The sequence below is a fragment of the Phodopus roborovskii genome, unplaced genomic scaffold, assembly GCF_943737965.1.
Source record: "Phodopus roborovskii unplaced genomic scaffold, PHOROB, whole genome shotgun sequence".
Taxonomy (NCBI): domain Eukaryota; kingdom Metazoa; phylum Chordata; class Mammalia; order Rodentia; family Cricetidae; genus Phodopus; species Phodopus roborovskii.
Window position 1 is genome coordinate 19,238,812 of NW_026125391.1, and position 6,873 is coordinate 19,245,684.

Here is a 6,873-nt window from a genome sequence, read left to right on the forward strand (position 1 = left end):
AGGGCAGATTGATTTCCTCAACCTGGATCAGACTTCAGGCAGTCTAATGACAGGCAGTTTATTCCCAATGTATTTAAGCACAGTGCAATTTGAAGAAAAAAAAAAAAAAAAAAAAGTTTCCCGGTGTAATACAATCCCCAGTACACAAGAAAATGTAATTACATTGAAACTTAACTCAGAGTACATGTCACGTTTTCCAAGGAGATGGATTCTAGAGATAGGTTGCCTGTACTAGCTAAAGGGCCTAAGGGGGAATCTAGCCTGGCCTCAGTTATATAGATAATGTAAAGGTCATTTCAGCTATTAGCCACCTCTGGTCCTGGTTGGGGGAGCTTGGAGGAGCCTCTGTCAGGGTCATTTAGATCATTAGCCACCTCGTCTGGCCCAACAGATGACACGGATCACCAATTCCAGCTTTCTAGATGGAAGAACAGATTTTTTCATCTTTCCCATTGGAAAGACAATCCTATGTGCTTGATATTCTGGTTTCTCTGGAGATCTGTAGGTTCTGGGGCCTTCGTGCTATGCTCCCAACCCAGCTGGACCATACTCACTGAACCTGAAGGCCTCCAGGAGAATCAGAAAACCCACTCCACAGCCATGGTGTGTAGAAGGAAAATTTCCTAGTAACTGAATCCCAGATGGATTCAGACCTTGGTGGCTACCAAGGTCAGAATCAGAACCAGGACAGGCCTTCCTGTGTGCATAGAGCAATCAAAGGGCATTTTTGCTAAAACTGACATAATAAGGCCAGGGAACTAAGAAGGGCCCAATGAGACTTGGGGAGTCCTCAAAGGAGGGGACTAAGTGGAAGGGGTATCTTGGTGGTGGGTAAAGTGGGAACAGGGAGACCAAGAAGGAGTAGGAACTAGGGATAGATCAACCAAAATTAAATATGCATGAGAACTCCATATGGAAACTTATTATTTTGCAGGCTAATTTTAAAATTGTTTTAAATGCTAGATGTGGTGGCACATATCTCTAACCCCAGAACTCAAGAGGCAGAGGCAGGTAGATGTCTATGATTTTGAGTTCAGCCTGGTCTATGTAACACGTTCTAGAGCAACCAGGGCTATACAGTGATACTCCCAGCCTCCAAAAAACAAACAACAACAATAAAATACCTTTTCATGGTTGGTTAAGTACCTACTGCTGAAGATATCACATACACCAGAAGCAGGGCTCAGGGGCCCCTGAGCTGGAACTGACCTGTATGGCTCCTCCCTGATTCTAGCTTGTATGTACCAGAAGGGGCTGGCAAGCTTCCAAAGAAGGGAGGCAACCAACAGTCCCACCCAGCTACGATGCCTATGAACCACATCAATGACCAGCATGGCACAATTAACCCTACAGGTGTACTAGTGGCACACGTGCCTTGGTGGTAACCAACAGCTCTTTAATTGGACTTCAGACCGGATCAACAAGAGATGATGGTTATTGGAGAAGAATCTACCCTCCTAAACCAACATAACCCCTAACAATAATCTGTAAACATTTTTCCTCATATCCACAGATAAGGGCAGCCTTTACCCCTCATCAAGGAAACTTGTCTTTGCAACAGACAGAGCCCACTATAGAAAACTACAACCAATCAACATGCAGACCTGCGGAGCCTAGTCCCAGTGGACACATCTACAAAGGCTCAGAAAACACTGCAGAAGAGGGAATGGAAAGATGGTAAGAGCCAAAGGATCGGGGACTCTGCTGTGAAATTGTGTCTCCTAGTAACATCATTAAAGTCTCACTCATATGACTGCCTAAAGGTGAGCTAAACAAGAAAGCCACCAAAGAATATGACAAACTTCACAGGAAAAAGTCTACTCAAAGCCTCAGCAACTCTACACAAAGAACTATAGGCAACTGAACAAAGCTGGGTTTGGGAGGCGTGGCCCTCCACCAGGTGTGCTGACTAGTTGGTGTTAGCGTAGTGGGGTACTGATGTGACAGACCTGACCATGTTGTTTTGGGGAGACTTGTGGAGGAACTTTGGGCCAGAAAAATCATCGAGTGTTGGAATCTCGGTAAACTATCCTATAAGAGCTTGAAGATGTTGAGAGCAACACAGATGATGGATGCCTGGCTTGTAAAATTTCTTGGGAAGCAAAGACTCTCTAGGGGCTTTTATGTGAAGAATCTGTAATGTCTAGTCAGCGAGGATTGAAGAATCAGCTGTGATTCACCAGAGATCAGAACTACTAACATAAAACCTTGCTTTTCTGGGACAATGGATGCTGGTTAGCTGGGGCTGTGATTAAGAAGAGGTCAGCATCACTGAGGTAAAGTCTTCTGGGAAGTGTTTCCTCAGGGTCAGCACACAGATGCTGTGGTTCCAAGGTGGGCAAGGTTGTACCTCCCACTGCCTGCTGAACTTGGTAACGTAAGAGTCACCCAAGCACTGGGTGGTGGTGACTCATGCCTTTAATTCCAGCTCTTGGGAGACAGAGGCAGGCAGATCTTTGATTTTGAAGCCAGCCTGGTCTAAAGATCAAGTTCCAGAACAGCCAGAGTTACACCTGTTTCAAAAAAAAAAAAAAAAAAAAAAAAAAAAAAAGAAAGAAAGATAGAAAGAAAAGTCACCCAGTGGTTCTGGTTTGAATGCACAAAGGGGTCATGGAGAGCAGCTGAGGCTTGGCACTGTGTGGCAGGGATGGAGTCCCCGAAGAGAGCCCAGGAGAGGCTGCATCCCAGCTGAAACAAGATACTCCATCATTTTTGGAGACACCGGTACCATGGATGATTACCAAGAACAGCAGCAGCAATGGAGTGGTACAGGCAGACCCAGATGTAGCCTAGAAGACAAGCTGTGAGCACTACAGAGGACAGAGCCAGAGAAGTGGCCCACGCCTCGGGAGGAGCCTAGAAGATCATGAGTGGATCCCAGACATTAAACTATGCACACTTTGGGAGTTGGTTTTGCTTTGTCCAGCTTGTGACCATGCTCTGGTTCTTCTCTCCTGAAGTAAGAAAAGTATTTAGTTTACTTTACATGTTACGGGAGTCCACAGTTGAGAGACTTGGAATTTTAAAATGCTTTGGATGTTTAAGAAAGACTGGCTACTTTAAAAAGGTTGAATTTTTACGTGTTCAAGTTTTTAAAGATTGCAAGTTAAAAACAAACAAACAAACAAAAAACAAGAAACAAAATAAAACCACTTGGAATATTTAGGCCGGGCAGTGGTAGTGCATACCTTTAATCACAGCAGAGGGATTAAATTGGCTCTCCCCCCAAAACTGGGATGTTTATATTATAATGTCGATATTAATATGTGACCTTGGGGAAGAACAAGAAAGAAAGAATTACTGCCTAACAGTGATGTGTTTGTGCATCTACTTTACAAGGGGTCAGTTGTGCTAACTGGTTTTAGGTCAACTTGGCACAAGCTAGAGTTACCTGCAAGGAGGGAACCTTGATTGAGAAAATGCCTATAGGATATTTCTTAAAATTAGTGGTTGAGGGGGAAGGTTCAGCCCATTTTGGGTGGTGCCATCCCTGAGCTGATGGTCCTGTAAGAAAGCAGGCTGAGCAAGCCAGTAAGCAGCACCCTCCATGGCTTCTGCATCAGCTCCTGCCTCCTGGCTCCTGCCCCATGAGTTCCTGTCCTCACTGCTTTTGACGATGAACTGGCACATGGAAATGTGAGTGAAATAAACCCCTTTTCTTGCTAAGTATTTTTAGCTTCTTCCCCCAAACCCTGTAGATCTGGCCACAGTGCCATGTCCTCTACATGTCATTTAGGTTTACTATCCCATCTTATCTCTTTCTGCCACTCTGCTGCAGGCCCAGCCGCACCTGTCTCACAGAAATGGAAAGTTCACTAACAGTCCCCCTTACTCTACCAGCTTCATCCCCTTATGAGGGGCTTTTCCTGGGAGCCCATTAAAGAAAATGAATCGAGATGTGTTAAGGAGTGAAAACAAGGTGTCAGATGACGCCAGAGCACAGCAGAGGGTTCTGGGTTTCTAGAAAACCACAAGATGAGAAAGCATTGCCCTGACATTGGAGCCAGCACGAGGAGCAGTACCTCCTTCCTAAGACCTTGGGCTCTCTCTCCTGTCAGCAAGCAGCAAGCTCTTTTTCCTTGGTATCCCCAAGTCCTTCCCCTGTCCGGGAACTGCCCCATGTAAGAGACACAGGAATGCCTGGAGGTGATTATTGCTTGGATGCTGAGTGAGCCCAAAGGAATAGGCCTGGCCTCCAATTAGGACCAAGCCAAGCCCAGGAGAGAAGCTAAATGAAGACAAGGCCCTAGTGATTAACTGGGTCCGGGCAGCTAGGCACTGAATGAAGCATGCGCATGCGCCCTCATTTACTAAGCTGGTGAGCAGCTGTGCGCTCTGAAACAAGGACCACGGATCAGAAAGAAAACCCTTTTCCCTTAAGTCAAAGGTTTTCCTGCCAAAGCAGTTTACGGTGTGGTGCGTGCAGAAAGGGAGCAGAATAGGGAAAAGGTCTTTCTTTGTTTCTAAGAAGCGGTTTGCGCTGCCTGTATGAGCAGGGCCATCCTCTAGAGCTTAGTTGACCTACAAGGGGTCATATCCGTAAAGAAAACCAACTCTCAGGTCCCAGGAGCCATCAGCGGTCGATAGCTCCTCCGGCTGGGGGCTGGGGAGTCTTTTGTCTTTTGTGAGTGGTTTTGCATGGAGGTGTGGAAGCTAAGCTTTCAGCAAGGCCAGGACTTCCAGCTGCCTTGGTCTGCCCTAATGTCTGTGAGGATTGAATGCAGTAGACTTTTTTTTTTTTTAAAGCAATGGCCCATGTGACAAGTATGTCCACAAAGCCCCGGATATGCACGTGCAGTGGAGAGAGGAGTAAATGTGGTGATTCTAGCCAAACAGGAAACTCATTAGTCAGGGAGAAAAATCATACCTATCCGACCTTGTTTAAAGCCAGTGGTTAATGTACCAGAGTCAGAATTGTCACAACTGTTGACTGTGAGAATAGACAGGCAAGAAACCTCAAGACACCTGTAGAGAGTTTCTGTGCTGGGTAAGGGGCTTTTCCTAACATTTCCCCAGTTAGCAAATGGAGAAGAGCTTCTGAACCCCAACACTGAGACTCACTGCCACCATCTGCCTTTTCCAGCTTGTGGGTCCTAAGATCACCCTGGCCCCCAGCTTGCTAATCCCCCCAAGACCTTGGCATCCTACTACTGTGGAGCTCTTCCTCACCATATCCTACCCCTGTGCCCAATCCTGAATCCCTTCCTCCTTACCCTTTTGGAGTTCCTAATCTAAGATGGGCAAATGTCCTTGATCCTCACTCTAGTCTCCTAGTCTAACCGCATATTCCTCACCATGGCCCTCTTGACCTCAGCTCGCCATCCTCTCAGAGTACTGCTCTTCATAACCCCATCGCTAGACCTGGACACGAGTCAGGTGCCCTTACTCCTCCTTGTCACCTGCTAAGTTTCTCCATAACCCTTGTATCCTGCGTTGAATTTATGTTATATAAAACACTTCTCCCCCTCCCCCCAGATCATTTTTCTCGTATATTAGATCCTGGCTTTCCTCTACTCTCAGCCTTCTCACACCATTTTACTCTAGTGGTGACTTCAACACATACATGTAGATGACCCTGTCCATGCCCCACCTCTATCTATTGAACTCCTCACTGCCAGTGACCTTCCCATGGCTCAGCCCATGGCTATGACAACTGATGAACTCAGTTCTCTGTATGCCATTCTTACAGCAGTCTATCTTTCCCTTTCACCTCACTGCAACCATCCTTTGACGCCCCTGAGCACCTCTCATCTCTCAATCCCTCAACCCTTAACCTTTGCCTACCATTCTGTTGTTCTCTTCCTGACCCAGAATCAAGTCCATGATCAGTTATTATACCAGTATGAAAGGAGTCAGGCATTATGCTGGCCTGCCCCTGTCACCTGTCAGAATGCACTCAGGCAGTATCCTGGCCAGCCCAGGGTTCCATGAGTTCCTAGTCTGCACGCAGGTGCAAAGGACCCTTTAAAAGACAGATCCCACCCACTTATGCTGTCTTTCCGTTGTTCCACTGGGGCAGACAGGACTTTTACTGTCTCGCTCTTCTCTTCTGTCCTCTCCCTGTCTCTTCGTCTCTGTATCTCTTTTCTCTTTCCTTCCCCCTCCCTTCCCTAATAAAACTTCTCACTTAATCTCTGTCTGCCTGTCGTGTTTGTCCCTCCACCTCAGTCAAGCCTGTCCCGCCATGGATCTGCCAAGGTCTCCCTCTAGTTTTATGGTAACAGACCCTCTGCATGCCCTCAACCATTGCTCTGTTCTTTGTCACATCCAGCCAGCATGAAAGTAGGCTCAGTCATTGCCTATCTCTGCCAACCACAGTTGAATACAGCTAGAGAAAAACAGAGGCCTACTTCAGAAGCTATGGTGATGCTGGGCTGGGTGTTCTGGTTGATTTTTATGTCATCTGAGACCAGAGGAACTCCATTAAGGAAATGCCTCCAGGGCTAGAGAGATGGCTCAGAGGTTAAGAGCTCGGGCTGCTTGCTCTTCCAAAGGTCCTGAGTTCAATCCCAAGCAACCACATGGAGGCTCACAACCACCTGTTATGAGATCTGGTGCCCCCTTCTGGCCCACAGGGACACATGCAGACAGAACGCTGTGTATATAATAAATTGAGAGAAAGAGAGAGGAGAGACAGAGCGAGATAGACAGAGAGAGAGAGTGAGAGAGAGAGAAAGAGAATGCCTCCATAAGATCAGGCTGTACACGAGCCTGCAGGGCATTTCCTTAATTAGTGACTGATGGGGGAGAGCCCACCTCATTATGGGTGGGGCTATGCCTGGACTGATGGCCCTGGGTTCTATAAGGAACAGCCAGTAAGCAGCACCCTCCTTGGCCTCTGTATCCGCTCCTGCTCTGTGTCAGTTCCTGCCC